Raw genomic sequence first — 19,388 nt, 5'->3', positions numbered from 1 at the left:
TAATGGAATGTGCTCTGATGAACTCGTTGCACTTGTGCCTTCTCGACGAACCCACTTAGCAACAAAATCACACTCCTTCACTGTTGAGATCCCCAAATGCCAGAAAGCTTTTCACTCTAATGTTTCTTCTCTTGAACAGCTAGACTTTGAAATTCCCTTCCTACTACCTGCTTCCCTGACTGCACTGATATGCAGAAGTTTAAATGTAATGTAAACTAACATCTTCTTAATCTTTCCTCGGCTTGGTCCCAAATAATAGTCCCTTATGTCCAAGTGGCGATATGCCCTGTTAAGGGCGAACGTCGTGAGTCAAAAAAAAAAAAAAAAAAAAGTAGATACGGAAACAGAATAACAGATAAAAAGAAAAAAAGGGTAAGGCGGCAATGGGGGGGGGGGAAATAAAAAAGAAAAAGAAGGAAAATTAATGGAAGAAGAAGAAGAAGAAGAAGAAGAAGAAGAAGAAGAAGAAGAAGAAGAAGAAAGAGGAGAAATAAAAAAAGCAAAAAAAAAAGAAGCAAAAAAGAAATTGAGATGAAGAAAGAATAACGATCAAGAAAGAAAGGGTGAATAAAAAAAATGAAGGACAGAAAGGAAGCAGTAGGCTTGGCTTTGTAGATTATTCTTTCCTTGTATTAAAAAAAAAAATCATCTCGAAATAGTCACGTGAGATGACGTCACCAATTGTTTGGTATATAAAGAAAATTTTGCCGCCGCTACCTTCAGTTCTCCGTAAAACTTGTGAGAGTCTTTATTGGCTATCTACCTACTAAAATAACAAAACACGCAAAAACTGGTGAGTATTTAATCAAGATAAAGAATTCTATTTTTCCCGAACCAGAAAAAAATCATTAAATATTTTTAAATACAAAAATAGCATTTTTGATTTTAAGAATATTATTAAAATTGTAGAAAAGAAAGAATCCGCCCATGTTTTTTTTTGCTTTTATTTATTTATTTTGGTTACTTATTAATAACAAAGACCTTTTCTTTATATATATATATATATATATATATATATACATATATAAAAAAAAATTCTTATTTATAAAAAAATTCTAAAAATTTCAAAAATAGGGACAAAAACGGTAAATTTAAGGCTCTGATTCCATTCTTAACAATTGATGTTAAAATGACAAAAAAAAAAAAAAAGGTCAGTTTTGATGTTATTGTTTTTATTTTTGAAGTTTGCAATGAAAATATATTTAAAAGAAGATTATTAATCACATAAAAGCAATGACTTTTTATATAAGTTAATTTAAAAAAATTAAAAACAAACAAAAAAATAACGATTAATTCATAATTTTGGCAAAGAAAAAAAAAAACAACCTCTATCGTTGATGTCGAAGAAACGATCTCTATTTTTAAAATGGACGTTTATAAAAGCATTAAATTTGAATATTTTTTTAATTCCTGTTTTCCGATTTAAACATTTTTGTTTTCCATAAATTTAATCTCGTTTTGGTGCTCGTATAGATCAGTCCCCATGGCTACCCGTTTCGATTCGCTTAAAATCAGGTAACGGACAACCGTATTCGACCACACAAAATTGAACTCGGATTCCTGACACGTAAAACGAAGAAAATAGTTACCGATTTGTTTATATTTCATTTTATTTATGTTATTTACAGTTGATTTCCAAATATAAAAATAAAACAAAAGTAAAAATATATATATTGAAAAAGGCGGGGGGGGGAGGACCTTTACCAAAAATATGCTCGTCGTCCTTGAACCATAACACAATATATATATATATATATATATATATATATATATATATATATATATATGATAAAGAGTAAAGTTACATCGGAATTTTTCAACAGAAACAAGCCATGGCATTTCGAAGCTAAATGCTTCTCATCAGAAGAAAAAGCCAAATATTTTTATTTTATTTATTTTTTATTTTTATTTTTTTTGCTCCTCTTAATCTGATAGAGCTTTTTATCCTGATAGGCTTGTCTTCTCATTGAACATTTATTTTTCACCTCAATTTTTACTATAAATATCATGACAAAAATCTATATTCCAAATTTCATGATGTTGGCCATCTTTCAATTTATGGTAATTGTCAAGAAGTGTAAATGTCAACTGAATTAAAGGAATAAATTATAAGATGGTCAACATGAAATTTGGAATATAGACTTTTGTCATTAATTCATCACATGCTCTGTAATTACATTGAGCTTCTTAAATAAGGATTGGTATATATAAAAAGGAAATATAAGTGAATAAAGAATATTTCCACAGAAAAAAATATATCCCCGGCCTACTGATATCTGTGGCCCAGTTTTTGTTTATGTCCGAACGCTTAAAAACCATTAGAGCAGACTCTTATTTAGTATGAACCACTTTTGTTTTTAATAAGAAAATCCATAATTGTTTTGTTTATATTCGGACCAACATTATTCTTATCTTAGTAATAGTCACAACGTTTTAGCCGATGTAACCTCCGAATAATCACAATACAAATTATCAGTTCTGATCTAGAAAAAAAAGTCGAAGCTGATAGTTAAATTGGTACTCGTACAATATACGGGTCGTGACTCGTGGTGCTGGTGCTGAAATAACTATTTAGAAATCCCTTCTTAACATTTTGATGGGGGGGGGGGCTTTGTAAAAAAAAAAAATCTATTCTATACTTTCACCTAACAATTAAAAAAAAAAAAGAAGTTAACTGTAAAAAAAAAAAAAAAAAACGAACTTGAAAATCCCATCTAACAAAAATAGCACAATCCGTAAACTACTACACAAGTTTCATTAAATTTAGATGTTTTAATTTGTTTTAGTAAAACGTCCCTATTTGTTTGCCCCATCTCCACGGTCGCAAAGTTTGACACAAGGTCAGTTTTTAATGTAGGGGCTGGGAACCAAATAAAAGAGTGGATAGAATTGCCCCAGTTTAGTATTTCCTGGGGGGGGGGGAAGTACATTCTACATCTTTCTCCTGTTCGATTGGAGTCTTATATAACTCATACTTTATATAAAAGACTGCAAAAAGTACAATAACATGATCAAGGCGTAGTTTCTGTTCTTAACTAAATGGTGATCACGGATTTTTTTTCCCAATCCCTAATAAAATATAATGTACTTTCACTTGGTTCTAAATGTCCAACCAAAGATTACGTGACATATTTCTGTATTTTATTGCTAGTTTCACGTAGGCCGAGTCTACTTATCTTTCAAAGTTGATATTTTAAACATGGTCAAAGTCGACAGTTCCTTTTTTTTTTTTTTTTTTTTTTAATATTTATAAAAAGAGTAAATATAATACTAGCATCATTATAAGGTTAGGTTAATTCTTTAGGTTTAACTACTTCACAGAATAAATGGTTTTATTCGTCGCTATGTTTGTTTATGCGCACACGCATTCAAGCATGGCGACCAGTGGAAATCTGGTTTTTAATCTTATTTATTAAAGAGTAAATATAATAAAGTAAACATTATTATTGACGAAATAAATGATTCTAAAAATGAAGAAATTAATCAAAAACTATCTATCTATATATCTATCTATCTATATATCTATCTATCTATATATCTATCTATCTATCTATATATCTATCTATCTATCTATATATCTATGTATCTATCTATCTATGTATCTATCTATCTATATATCTATCTATCTATGTATCTATCTATCTATATATCTATGTATCTATCTATCTATATATCTATCTATATATCTATATATATCTATCTATATATCTATCTATCTATATATCTATCTATATATCTATATATATCTATCTATATATCTATCTCTCTATATCTATATCTATATATCTATCTATCTATCTATCTATATATCTATCTATCTATATATATCTATATATATCTATCTATATATATCTATATATATCTATCTATCTATATATATCTATATATATCTATATATATCTATCTATCTATCTATCTATATATCTATCTCTCTATATCTATCTATCTATATCTATATCTATCTATCTATATCTATCTATATATCTATCCATCTATATATCTATCTATCTATCTCTCTCTCTCTCTCTCTCTCTCTCTCTCTCTATATATATATATATATATATATATATATATATATATATATATATATATATATATATATATTACTTATTTAAATAATGTTTACTCGTTACTTAACCAATGATTTTTCGGTGCTTATTGGCACTTATGGCAGCAATTAAAAGTAAAGAAAATATAGAAAAGTCTGTATGTACGTACTCGTTACAGAACAAATGTCATATTCCAAAAATTACGTAATTTGATCAAGTTTTTATTTTTATTTTTTATTTTTAAGAAAATTAAATTTTATGACCAAGCGAGTCGTAGTTTTCGTCAGGCATATGATGACATCCGATAAAATAAATGAGGGAAAAAGGAGATACAACTCAAATAGAAGGATCGAGATAAAACATCAGCCTTATGTTCAATAGTTTTAGTATTCAAATCGCTAAAAATGGTAAATTTTGATTTTCTTAGTTCAAAAAATGAAACTACTTAATAACCAAACAATACCATAATATGACTTAACAATTACAGTATTATTTGGCATTCAATTAATTTTACCAAATTAGGTAAAGATAAAGTTTGACGGTCTAAACAATTCCTTAAAAAATTCGAGTGAAATTAGTGTATAGGCGATATATATATATATTAAAGATTATAATATTAGGGACGTTTTTGGAGTTAAAATCAATGTAGTACATAATTACGTAGTAATAGAGGAAAAAGACATTAAGAAAACTTTTGTTTTGAGCGATACAAAAAATAAACTTCACGAACAACACAACATTTCCGGTTCCGTAAAAATCCATTTTGTTAAAATCTCACTTTTTCTGGTATATTCACACATTTCAAACGTGTTTTTTTCTTTGTATTACATGCGTAATACTAAATAGATTTCAACTCAAAATGGTTCCTCAATTTAACAATAGAAAAACAACAAATGGTGAATAATCTATCAATATGTATCAAAGTTACGTATAGGCAAGAAACACGAAACGTTTCCATGTATTTCCACACAGAAAGGGCATTCTCGATTGTGACGAAAATTAAAATTGCCTCAATCTAGAAAGGTTTCTGACTGTGGACACTACAAGCTGAAAGACAGATACTACACTTTTCTCTAGCCAAAAAGCTAAGGGTTCTCTCATTTATTCGTTAAAAAATATAGCATTTAAAATATTTAAAAATGTCTTTCTGTTTATTTTCTGGTAAGAAATTGCCATTTTAATTTGTTTTTATTACAATAATTAGCGTTTTTATGACACTTTTGTTTATTTAAAAGTATAAATCGTAAGATGGTCAACATCACGAACTTTGGAATATAGACTTTTGTCATTCATTAAAGTGTCTGTGTGTGTGTCTGTGTACATTTCCATACGCAATAACTCTGTCAATTTTAAGTCTACAGACTCGGAATTTGATATACAGGGTTCTAAGATTTGGGAAAATCGATATAACCGGATTTCGACCAGTTTAACGATTTGACTTTTGAGAACTCTACCAAACTCCTCCGACAATTTTTGGTCTAAACACTTGAAATTTTAGATATAGGTTCCTTGGACATGGATCTAACTTAATAACTTGATTTGAGCACAAAACAATAAATGTTAAGAGGTCATAATAGGAGTCAAAGTTTTAAAAAATTGACCGATTTTTTTTTTTTTTTTTTTTTTTTTTTTGTCAAAGGCCCTAGTGTTTTAATGCGATGTTTTGAATATAATAAACTAGTTATGACCAAAGTTTCATTTCATTCGGACAAAACACTAAGAAACTGGGCCTAATTAGAGTTGGGGCCCGTTGTTTTGGGTCACCCTGTATATATATAATATTATATATATATATATATATATATAATATGATATATATATATAATATATATATATAATATATATATATATATGTATAATATATTATATATATACTAGCAAAAGTACCCGTCGTTGACTGGGTTAAAAAAAAACAGCCTACAGAAAATGGACTCTGATTTATGAAAGTGTGATAGGTTATGAAAAGGAAGGGTTGTAAATTTGGGTTGAATTTGGGAGTATTAAAACCAAAGCAAAATATGATGAAAGTAAAAATAAAATTGATAAACCCCATAATTTATTATACCATACCTGTTCACACTGAAATACTTATCACGATATTCTGTGGATAAAAATCCTTGTTAAACTTTGTGACATATTTCCATTCTATGTATGCCAGGCGCGAACGAACACCCCATAATTTTATTATACCATATTTCTTCAAACTGAAACATAATTATCAAAGTATACTTACGCAGATAGATATTAAAAGTCTTTATTAAAGTTTGTGCCTATTTCCACTCTATAGAGGCCAGGCGCGAACGCAGACTCCACAATTTTATTATACCATCCCTATTTAAATTAAAACATACTTATCAAAGTATTCTTATGTACATCTATATCAAAAACACTTGTAAATGTTTTTTTAAATTTTTAAATTTTTTATTTCCATACTTTGTGAACCAAACGCAGACCCCACAATTTTAATGAACCACCGTTCTGCCAGATCAAACATACCCATTCCTGTATCTCGATACATCTTCTATCATTATATGTAATCAGTTTTTTTTTTTTTAAATAGTCAACCTGACCTCCATAGAATGGTAATATGTCACAAAGTTTAACAAGGTTTTTTTGATACAGATTCACAGAATATTGTGATAAGTGTTTCAATGTGAACTGAACAGGTATGGTGTGTGTGTATATATATATATATATATATATATATATATATATATATATATATATATATATATATATATATATATATATATTACACATCGCTAAAAATAAAACCTTTCTGTATATTGTTGTTTATTTACGCAAAAGTGAGAACGCATACGTGTGTGTGTATATAACGTAATTGACTTTGTCCTCTGAAGTGCGTTTAGTATCGAACCAGACTCTTCCCCAAATTTGTGCTTAATTTGTAAATGAAATGTTTTACTTTTATTTACGTATAATTCAAAGTGTAGTATATGTTCAGTCAAGAGACCCCCCTCCCCCCAAGCCGGAGTTTGGTATAATCAATATATTATTGCCTGTCGTCTGAAGTGTTCTCAATCGGGAGTGCCGACGTGACTGTGTACATGTAATTTTGATCTCAAATCTTAACTCCTGACTGGTTTCTGATGAGACCATAGTATAATTATTTTCGAATTGACTGTTTAAAGATTTCAAGCTCACTTTCGATTTTCGAACGGCCACGTTGTCACGATAATCTAAAATTGTTTATTTTACTGATAATAAAAGCTCATCAATAACAGAAACAATGTCTGACATGATGTTTACATCGTAGACATTGCCATCCAAAAGTGATTTTGAAGCCTTAATATTCGCTGATTAGATAGAATGTGATTAAACTGAAATCTTTAATCCAAGGTAACTATTATGTTTATTTTCTTCGTCAGTTTAAATACTTCGAAACCATTTCTGAATTTCGAAAACCAATATGTAAACATGTCTGCCATTTTTATTTTTCTATTAATGATGATATATATATATATATATATATATATATATATATATATATATATATATATATATATATATATATATATATATAGATATATATCTTGTTTCATGGCTAATCGGAAGTGATTTTGTAACCCTTTAAAGTTTCTTTTTTAGAATAATGGAAAAAATAATTAAAAAAAAAAAAAAAATAAACAAAGAGCTTTGTACACCCCCATCACGGAACGGTGCGCGGTTGTTAAAAAAGAATCGCATGAATTTATCAAGTAGTTTACTTTTTAACTAAGAGTCAGATTTTATGAGTAAGCAATAAGGGACTGTCTCGTGTTGCCATCTTAAAAAAACAGGGACAGATAAGTCTACAATAGTTCAAACTTTCGAGATCAGCCTTGTAATCTTACCGATTTCACATTTAATCGTTTTAAATAATTTAAAAATGATTTTCTTTATAAAAATAAAACTAATTGATCAGTGATAAATTTACTTGATTTTTGGAATATGGCTTTTACTTTCTGTGACGGCGGGCTGCTTACACCATAAAGATTTCTTTTTATGTAGTAGTAGTTCTTTTGTTTTAATTAGGTTAAATTAAATAAGAACCTTAAAGTTTAGAGACCGAGGTCAAGTATTCTCTCGTTCGCTTGTGGCGCTAAACAAAAAATATTCCGACCGCGCCACTATTGTATTAAAGAACCGAAATCACTATTTACAGTAGCAGAATCCACTGTTGCGTCGTCTCGTGTTGTTATTTTGTCCGGAAAATTAAATGTTGGTTCAATTTTTATTTTATTTATTTATTTTTTTTTAAAGAAGTACAAATATCCTTAAAGTAATCAAATCTTAAAAAAACAAAAACAAAACAAAAACAATAACCTTTTAAAACTAACAATATTTTTTGCTTTTTTATTTAGAAAGATGGAGGCCATATTTTCTTTTCGTTTCCTTTATCCCTCTCTCTTCCTCTTCAACTCCATCTAAATTTACTGCTTAGTGTTAGTTTCCTCTATTGAAAAGTATCTCCTAGTAAAAAAATATAACTATTTCGAGCTTGACTAAATTAAACTGTTTAGATTACTAAATTTTATTTATTAAAATATTATTGTCAACATTAACTTTCTCAGCATCTTCCTCTAAAAATCTTTGATAACACGGATTCTTCTACCTTTCCGTAAAAGACGCAGCTGTTTTTCAAAAATGGCTTGAGATGGTAAAGGATTTGGATTCTGGCCAATTCTGACTTTTTTTTTTATTAAAAAAAAAAAAAAATAAATAAATAAATAAAACTATGAGTATATTTGTTATTATACACAAAGAAAGATTTGAAAAATGAATTAACAAAAACAAAACAAACTTCTTTTTTCTGGTTCAATGATAGAATAGTGTCGCCTTGCTTTGGTTTGGTTGGATGATGTCTACGTTTTAAGCGCCTCGAATGCTTATTTTCAATATAAATCATTACGTACATTTATTCAGTTTGCAGTTTTACGTAGTACGAGGCGTACTGGTGTCCGGTTTCATCAGTTAATCATGTTTTTACAAGAATTACAAAGTTAAATGGATTTCACGAAAATGATACATTTGTTATGCTTCCGTGTCGCGGCATACCTCATTTCTCGTCTCAACTTTCGACTTTTTATGTTCACCTCAAACAAGTAATATTGCCACTTGGACGTAAGGGGATCGTGTATTATGCAAGATGAGCGAGACGTCGGTTCACATTACGTTTAAACTTCTGCATGCAGTCAGGGGAGTAGGAAACGGGAAGGGAATTCCAAAATCTAGCAATCCGAGGGAAGAACTTATATTAGAGTAGAAGGCTTTCCGGCATCTAAGGACTTAAGGGGTGGGATTTTGTTTCTAAACGGGTTTGTCGAGGGGGTACAAGTGCGATGAGTTCATCAGAGCACATTTCAGTAAAATACTTGAAAATCAGGCACAGGGATGCAACATTACGGCGATGGTACAGAGGTTGGAGATTAGTTGAGAATGCAGGGCAGGACCTATTTCTTTTGTATTTTTTAACCCTGTTAAAGAGAGACTAGTGGTGGTCGTGGTCTTGTAATAAAGGGTTAGAGACATAATATGGACGTATATTGCAATTTTGCATTGAATTTCATCCATAGACATTAATTAAGCAAAATTCTTGGAATAAGGATTCTAGACACAAGTTTTAATACCATTCGTAAAGTATGAGACATAAAAGTGGTGCAAACTATTATGTTTGGGGACTAATATTAATTGCATTTTTTTTTAATAAAATGAACTACAGAACTGGTAGTCCAGTCCACTAATGTTTTTTGGTGCTTGTTAAAATAGTCGACAAATTGATTTTTAAAGATGCAAATTTAAGCCAAATCAGCACTCAGCAGTACTTAATTGTGTCGAAAATAATATTATATCCAAAAATTACGAAAATTCATCGAGTGCTATTGGGATTTTAGACAAATAAAGTCTATCGCGTTTGGTTAAAGCAAAGTCAGTTATTACAGTTGCGAAAAGGAAGATAAGTATATCCCCTGTATTTACAGTCCTCAAGGTGTTCATATGTAGAGAAATTGGCATTCACCCAATTTTCTGTAAAAATTATTTTTAACTGTAACTGATTTCGATGAATTTTCGTAATTTTTGAATATATTACTATTTTCGACATGACAAGTAAGTACTGTTGTATTTGCTTAAAACCACATAAAATCGATCTGTCGATTAAAGCTGATTAATAAAATGATAATCACTCGTGCCTGTATTTTTTTGTATCTACGTAACTTACGCAAAGTTATTTTGTATTTATAATTAATCGATTATTTATTGAAATAGCAAAAATAAGTTCTCGTGCTATTAAATGAAATATTTATATATTATTTTACTTTGTTACATCTTAAATTTTAATTTTGAAACTATAAATCTAACTACAAAAAATAAACTTTTTAAAAATTACTTGATTACAAAGCCTTCCAGAATGCATTTTGATTTCTTCATATACAAGTCAGCCATTTTAATCTTATGTAAATTTCGTGACTCTTGGAAATTTGTACCGAAATTTAAACTGTGATTGCAAAAAATTTTGAAATTTAACATTCTTAGCAAAAGTTGGGAAAATTCTTGATATCCAATAAATTTATAGATTAAATCAAAATTACCTTTTTAACAATTTAAAATCAATTTAATGACCTAAGTTGAATTTTTCAAAGGACTCTTAGAAGCGAAATTTAATTACGAAGTGTTGTACAATTTCACGCCAAAAGAAAAAATGTGATTCTTTTTTTTTTTCGTTTTTTTAAACATTAAACAAACACGACATTTGAGAATTTAGTGTGGGGGATCAGTTTAATTTAATTTAGCGTTACTCACTTTCTAAGCAGATAACATCTTAAAGACATGTAAACATTTTTTGTTTTAGTCAATTTGTTAAATCTTGGCTATTTTCTTAATTTCTTGGAACCCAATGTCTTCTGTGTGCGACCAGGCGGGGGGAGGGGGTTCTATCGCCACCCGGACTTAAGGTTAGTGGCCATTTATTTACTTTAAACGCTATGGTTTTTCAGACTGTTTGTACGTAATACTCCCCATATTTCCGTATTATCAACTTTTCAATCTGACATTTCCTAAACCGACTTAGATCATCATTTTACATTAAATTTATGTGAGATGATCCCCCACTCTAAATTTTAATTTTTTTTTTTTTTTAGATCAAGTTTTTCAGGATCTCATTTTATTTTATTTTCTAGTAAGTATACGGTGTCGGTGTACATTAGGGATGCCCAAATTTTTGTGTAAAATCACCAACGTTTAACGCAGTAGGTAAATTTTTACATGTAGTATAGTAAAAAGTTACCTAAAATAATGACACCACACACAACATCGGTTAGATTACAACTAGTGGTGTACGCGAAAGACGGCCACACAAAATGAAACCAGGTTCATGAAACAGAAAACAAAATGCTGATTTACGTTTTATTTATTTTTCTGGTGTATCTACAGTTTTGGATTGTATTTTTAATGTTGCAGAATGACAATACATACCGTGCTATTTTTTTTTTTTTTTTTAATCAACTGTTCATGTTAAATACAATTTTTACGGTGTGTTTGCTAATTAAATAAAGTGAAAGTACAGAAAAGTGTGCAAAAAGAACCCCACCCCCCAAAAAAACCCTCATGTTAAGAATGGATTTCTAAATAATGTTTGTATTTCAGCCTGGTCTGTAATATACATAAGTACTTTATTTTTTTCCTATTTTAATATTTTCTTTTTGTAATTGTTATTTTATTTATTTTTTTAGTCACGCGGTAGTTTGTTTTTCTTCTTTGGCTCGATATGTGTTAGCCTTTGTGTCTCGCGTGACTGAAAGAAAAAATTACAAACAAAAAATACAACGCAACGATATAAATAAATCGGAAAATGTTTTTTTTTTTTCTTTTTTTTTTTTACGTTTTATGTTTCTCAGTTTCAAGAACCTTGGTTTCATTTTTTCGTCACCAGATTTTACAGAGCTAATATAGATAGATATGAGCCCTTGATCGTAGCTGAACTATATTTACATTAAAAATAGTTTTTTTTTTGTAAAATACCCCCCACCCCCAAATCACTTCAGAAAGAAAGTAAACGTGTTGTGCGTACTTTTATTTAAGCGTATCTTTTTCTGCCATAAAAAAACAAACAACTTTAACTATATATTAAGAAAAAGAAAAGAAACCCTGGCTAAAACCCCAGTTTTAACGTTCTTTGTTCTGGATGTTCGTATCAATCTGTTGCTCTGTTCTAAAATTAGATTACCTAAAATGGATGGGGGGGGGGCACTTGTCTGAAAGCTTGTTCGTTTATGGAACCCTACCTTAACCTCCGTACATTTTATTTCACTTAATTTTTGTTTTTAACTGGTTACATTCCTTAGTTCATCCTTCCCTCCCTTTTCATCCCCTCCTTCATAAGGGCGTTGGATGAAAATTTGCCAGTTTTAGATTTCAACTGCTATGGCTCCTTTATTTTCCCATTCCCATCCCCTCTTTTTTTCTATCTTAACCACCGAGGGGCACCTTAGCCAGTGTTCCTTTCTAAAAGATTTAAATATATATATATAATACTGGTAGATCCACCCGACATTAGCCTTGTATTATATTAAAACTAATATAACTATTGTGTTGACCCCCCCCCTCCTCCTCCCGGGAGTGGGGATGGCTAAAAACAAAAGGAAGAAGTTTTAGAAAGTGTAATATTTTTCTCTCCCTCTCTACGCATCCTCTGTCAAGTTACTTTCTGAACGCTTTATAACAGAAATCCTGAAAGAGCCATAATCGGTTAACTGTTTGACCTAGTTTCAATGTTATTTTTGAACAACTACCAGTAAGAATGGAAGAGTTTTTTTATTTCATTTATTCGGCCTATCTCGTGCCTGGTGATTCTTAGCCAATATATTTTTACCTAGGGACGCTAACAACTAATACGTGGTCCCTCTTGCAAAAATGCCAACAATAGAGTCAAAGAATAAAGTATCATGTTGATTCACTGGTATTTACTTTTATTTATACCATAATCAGCTTAATGTCATACGAAATCTGATATAAGCTTTGTAAGTATTTTGTACTTTCTCGGTTGTGGAAACAATGAAATAGGACTTGATACTAAGTAATAAGGAAAGATGTTTGTGTGTTTACTGAAAACTTTCGTCAGCAGCAGCTGACCGAGTCGAAACTGGTACCATCTGAAAGAGCAATCTCTCGGATGAATAATATGTGAAAATTAGAAAAGAAAAAAAGATGAATTCTGTGATGATTAACTAAACCATTTTTGGAAGGGAGGGGCACTTTTCGCACATTTTTTTTAGGGTCGCGCGGGTACTCACTGCTATTTTGATTGAAAAAAAAATTGTTTTGATTCATTTATTTATTTTTTTAGAGGCGGGGGGCGGGGGGGGGGTCCAGGGCACGGGCAACAAAAAAGTGCTCAAAATTCGGAGAGTAGCCACTTGTCTTATGGTGAGGAGATTCTTTCTTTTTGGGGCAATTCCATTCTTTTATTTTGGAAATTGTTGTAGGGGTATCAATGAAAGTGCTCCATATCCTTAGTATAGCAGCTGTGTCCAAACTGAACACCCAGGCAACGCTGGCTATCCATGCTAGTCTGTATATCTATAAAAGTGAAAGTGTCTGTCTGTCTAAATTTCCCTACGCAATAACTTTGTCAATTTTAAGTCTACAGGCTCGAAATTTGATATACAGGGTATTGAGATTTGGGAAAATCTTTGTAATCCGTTTTCGGCCAGAAATTTGGCTGTTAAGGGGTCAAAGTTCAACGATTTTATCTTTGAGAACTCTACCAAACTCCTCCGCCAATTTTGGGTATAAATAATTGAAATTTTAGATATAGGTTCCTTGGATATGGATCTAACTTAATAACTTAATTTGAGCCCAAAACAATAAATGTTAAGGGGTCATTATAGGAGTCAAAGTTAAAAAAATTTAACCTCTGCGGTCTCTACCAAATAACTCAGACAATTTCTGGTCTAAACATTTGAAATTTTACATAAAGGGTATTCAGAGATAGGGCAAACTTTTTAATCGGTTTGGGTCGAAAATTTGAGCTACCAATATATAAATCTATGTATGTATGTTTGCATGTCTGCCTAAAACTTTCGGCAGAGGTGACGGATTTTCACAAGATCAGTATCGTTTTGAAGCTCAACCCTTCAGACAAATACTGAAAAAATTGGCTAAAAACATTTTCTTCACCCTCAACTGGACGCTTTTCTACAGGGGGGGGGGGTCGCTTTTTTCACCGATATTTTCGAAAGTCATCCCCTCTTTTCGATTGTCTAGCCTTAATTTAAACCTACGTCACTTTCGGTTTGGCGGGGGTCGTAACAGCAAAGACGTCACGTTTTTTTCCTGTTCTTTTCCTCCTTTGCAGTACGGGTTCGAGCCTGCCTTCCTATTACCACTTTTTTTTTTCTTTTTGCTCAACACACACCTCCAAACATCCGGGCAATGCCGGGCACCCATGCTAGTCTATTATATAAAGGAAAGTCGTCTGTGTGTGTTTGTATGTCTACTAAAAACTTTTTGTCATCCGACTGGCACAAAACTGATACCATCTTAAAGGGGAAATGCCCGGATGCATAATATGTGAAAAGTCTGTTTCTCACGTCTCTTTTTTTTCACAAATCACGCGTGCATATTAAACTAAAACTGTGTTTAAAATGCTTATTTTGCACCGTAATGACGTCATAAGCACTGGTAACTGCGTGGGCAAAAGCGTTTTTGCCATGTTCCCCTTTTTGTGTTTCACGTTCGAGCCCTGCCACCGCGGCTCATTTTTTTTTTCTTTTTGGTTGCAAGGGCACTTTTTGATTTAAAGAAAAGTTGTTTTGATTTATTTTGTGGGGGAGGGAGTTTTTTTTCCCACCGCACAGGCATCCACCCGCTGCTATATAATCATAAAAGTGCTCAATATCCAAAGAATAGCTTCTTCTCTGCCTTTCCCTTCTGCCAAAATATCTGGTGGGGTGGTTGTCACGTACTTCTTTTTTTTGGGTGATTACATTTTTGTGTTTTTATCCATTCTAGAATGGATTACCAGTAGGATTACCATATCTTTTATTCTTTTAAATTGTTGTGGGGATATTATCAATGTTGCCCATGATGCAGTTGACATATAATAATGAAAAAGTGCTCAATATCCTTCGTATAGCAAGTATGTCCAAACGGAACTTCATGTGGACCCGGGCAACACCGGGTATCCATGCTAGTCTATTATATAAATCTCAGTTGTTTGAGATAAAAACTTTAGTCATCCGCATTGAAGCAGCACGAATGTATTATTGTTAGAAAGGGCGATCTCTCTGACACATAATATCGGAAAATTAGAACAAAATCGTCAATTATTTCATGTAGAAATTTTATTTTGCTTGAGGATGGGGGGGGGGCAGGTAAAAACCTTGCTTTTGACATTGTAAATCGCGCATGTGCAAACGGTCTATTCATTGCTCCGTTTTGAAAAGCTAAAGTCATAACATGTCATCGTGGGCCTTACGAACTTTTGCGAGCTTGCATCCACCAAGCGGGCTTCCCTTATTTTTTTTTTTTTTTTTTTTTTGCTTACAAAATTTTGCTTTTGGCTGATGGCACCCAAGTCCCGTTTTTTTCTTTTTTTTTATTTAACCATATTTTACGACTTCCCCCCCTAGTAATACTTAAAACATGAATTGCCTTCCCTTGCGTTCAATATTCTTTGATCATGTACACAGCAATTAATCACATTTTTTTTTTTTACTAAGGGTTGTACTTTTAAATATTTGTAAAAGTACAATATTTATTTATATATAAAAAGTGAAAACACAAATTGAATACATTACAATATTTATTAATTCATTAACATTCAAACAAGGAATAATAATAATAATAATAATAATAATAATAAAATATATATATATATATATATATATATATATATATATATATATATATATATATATATATATATATATTGGTTACATCAGTTTTCATGCGAGTTTACCAGTACTTATTTAATGTAAATAACTGTCGAATAAGAGAAGAGTTTATCAGGCATGTGTACAGAGTATAATGCATGGAAGTTAAATCTGGCCTGTGAGGGTTGAGGACATGTGTTGCATGGAGAGAATGATGAATATGTCATTTGAATTTTAAAGATGAGCTTAGATCTGTGATCTCAGATGGAGGTTTAGAATCCTGAAAAGATCTCTTGGTTGGACTCACTAAAATAGGGGTAAATGTCAGACATCTGGTTGGATGTCCCATACCCTAGAAGAAAAAGTTTAAGAAAAATGAAAAAAAAAAAAAAGACGGAAGACTTCAATGGAATGGCCATGTTTGAACAATGTATAAAAATTCTTGATTTAAAATATTTCCATGTATTAAAACTTATCAGCAGGAATATAAAAATTCAGAATGAGTACATCTATTTGCCAGTTTAAAGACTTAAAAATTACTTTTTCATGTTGAGGAGTTAAAATGTAAACAGTCGTTTATTTTGTATCAATAAATGGATAAAATATTTCTGAATCAGTTTTATTTTATGAGATTTTGAAATTCGAACCTGATTTTTGGAGCTCAATATTCTTCTCTGCGTATCCCTTCTACCAAAATATCTGGTGGGGTGGTTGTCCCGTACTTCTTTTTTTTTTGTGGGGGGGGGGGGCGATTACATTACATAATTGAAAAATATTTTTTGACTCCGAAAACAAAACTAAACATTAATTTTCTTATGAGCCTCTGTTGTATAAAAGAGCCAATATTATTATTTGTATTCTATTTTAAAAAAATTACGTAAATTTCCTAAATCATGTTTATGTGTATTTGATAAGTAGCATATTCTTTTCCTTGTTTTGATTCTCAGGTATATATCTATTGATATCTTAAATGTTTTTATGTGAGTGATGTGATCCTCGGTTAATTTATTTATTTATTTTTTACACAGGCGTCACCACATTATCAAGGCTAAAAGGCCACTCAAGGATAAGGGTTAAAGAGTGTACAGAAAAAATTGGACAATATAGTAATCATTAGTAATTTTGATTGTGTCTGTGTAGGATATATACTCGAGACGAGAGTAAAAACAATGAAAAGAATAGCCCTAGTGATAAGATTCAGGCCTGTGGCGGCTCAAGTCTTTACATAAATGAGTTTGAAACAGGTGACAGCTGGAAACAACAATAGACAATGATGCTGAAAGAAAAAAAAAAAAAAAGAAGCAAATAATCTTTTTTCTTTTTTTTTTTTTTTTTTTTTTTTTTTAATCATTTATTCTACTTGTTACAACTATGAACATTCTTTAAAGGATTTAATTTGAAAAGTGAATCCAATTTTAGTCTGAGTCTTGATTCAGGCATCATTGACTATCATCCAAAGACTTATTGCTTGTATGATGTTAATGAAGAGCTTCTTTGTAACATTTTCTGTATTTATATTAATTAATTAATTCATTTATTAAGTACTAGAAGGTCACCCGGCGTTGCCTGGTCATAAAATATGCATAAATATTATATTTTAATGCATACAAAAACTGAGACATGTGCATGCGAGTATTGTTTTTCCTAAACTGTTCACTTCTTGCAAGTAAAAAAAAAAATAATCAAGTTGAGATCGAAACTAAAACTTAAAGACAGTGAGCCAGGTACGATAACCATTAGACTAACATGACACGATCTTTAAAAGTTATTTTCCAAACTACTTATTCTAAACATAAGTAATCTGTAATATGAACTATTCACGCATGTGCATTCGTGAAACAACAAACATCCGATGCCTCCCACATAATAATTTTTCAATTTTGACCCATTAGCAGACCCCTTTTTTTTCCCCGGATGGAAACCGGTTAAAAAGTTTTCCACGTGTCTGAATATCCTATATACCAAATTACAAGTATGTAGATGGAAAATTCGTTGAGTATATAGGTTGAGAAGTGTCGTCACACACATTTTTACTTTTATAGATATATAGATTAGTTCAATTTTATTCTTCGTGCTTCTATTCTAAGCCCAACACAGATTCTTTTTTGTCAGTGATCTTTCTGACATCTTATTCAGAAGATTAACATCTACGCTGACTCTAGTGTTGTTTCTTGCCATTTCCATGAGGTCAGTTGAAATATGATCTAGAAGTTGATCTAGCCTGTTAAAACTCAGCTCATGCCTTTCAGTTGTACCTATTTACAATGTCTCCCCACGGGACAGAGTTAGACACCAGGGTCGTTTTTTAACGTGGAGAAAAGGTACAAAAATAAAAAGTTGTCTCGGTCGTGAAGGACTGTGCCTCCACTGAAAGAGAACAAGAAATGGAAGTGCAGCATCTGAAGAACAGATAGTATTTATTTGCTCCCCCACCGAGCAAATTAGGCACAAGGCCGATTTTTAATGTGAGGAGTGAAGGGAGGGGGAAGGGAAAAAGGGGACCAGCTCCCGAGAGGTGGGAAATGGAAGCTGGTTAAAGGTCAGGCATGTGGGGTTGCCCCCACATCTGGTCTTTGCTAGTCATAGCTAGTCATAGCTTGCAGCATCTGTCGGAACAGATGGTATTTATTTGCTCCCCCACCGAGCAAATTAGGCACAAGGCCAATTTTTAATGTGAGGAGTGAAGGGAGGGGGAAGGGAAAAGGGGACCAGCTCCCGAGAGGTGGGAAATGGGAGCTGGTATTTATTTGCTCCCCCACCGAGCAAATTAGGCACAAGGCCAATTTTTAATGTGAGGAGTGAAGGGAGGGGGAAGGGAAAAAGGGGACCAGCTCCCGAGAGGTGGGAAATGGGAGCTGGTTAATGGTCAGGCATGTGGGGTTGATATTTATTTGCTGCCCACATCAGCAAAATGTGGCACAAGGCCGGAAAGTGGGAACCCCGCAGGCTCCCCTAAAGGAGGGGCACTCCTGCAATTTTAAAAATTGCCTGAGTAACCCTGTCGGCATTCCCCGGTCGGGGCGCCTCAGGCAGCAAGCAATAAACTTGCCCCACCGGAAAGCCCGGTGGCAAGGCCTGGGAGGGTGGACCTCCTAGGTATTACCCAGGCGGTGTACCTCAGTCCAACAGGTGCTGGGCCGATTCCCGGCCCTTCACCTGTTGGGCTGAGTGTCAAGTGACGAATCCTTGACTTGACTGGTCAGGCATGTGGGGTTGCCCCCACATCTGGTCTTTGCTAGTCATAGCTAGTCATAGCTTGCAGTATCTGTCGGAACAGATACTACACTTTGATCTTGGTCAAAAGGCCAAGTATAGATAGTTCTGCTCAAGAAGAAATTAACTCTAAAACTTTTGCATCTTTCTTTCTTATCGAATTTTTCTTGGAGTTCAAACATTGAATCCATTGCTTTTTCTGTTTCTTGTAAAGTCGGCTTTCTCTATCGCTTTGAACACTTTCTCACAAGGC

The 19,388-nt window shown here is 32.1% G+C and overlaps 1 protein-coding gene across 2 annotated transcripts in view; it reads left to right on the top strand.

Moving 5' to 3' along the window:
- The first annotated feature begins 566 nt into the window (after nucleotides 1-566).
- LOC145261267 (syntenin-1-like) overlaps nucleotides 567-19,388 on the top strand; it is a 114,854-nt gene continuing 96,032 nt past the window's right edge. The window contains exon 1 of one of the 2 annotated variants that reach the window (XM_080119710.1): nucleotides 567-793. The gene's annotated coding sequence lies outside the window, so the exon portion shown is untranslated. Of the gene's footprint in view, nucleotides 794-7,069; nucleotides 7,410-19,388 lie in introns of those variants that run through there. The other variant, XM_080119711.1, reaches the window with a different exon arrangement.

This window comes from Euprymna scolopes, chromosome 37 (genome assembly GCF_053919585.1).
Source record: "Euprymna scolopes isolate OS-2025 chromosome 37, ASM5391958v1, whole genome shotgun sequence".
Lineage (NCBI taxonomy): Eukaryota > Metazoa > Mollusca > Cephalopoda > Sepiida > Sepiolidae > Euprymna > Euprymna scolopes.
The sequence above is the reverse complement of the archived record's forward strand: the minus strand, read 5'-3'. Positions and strand labels throughout refer to the sequence as shown.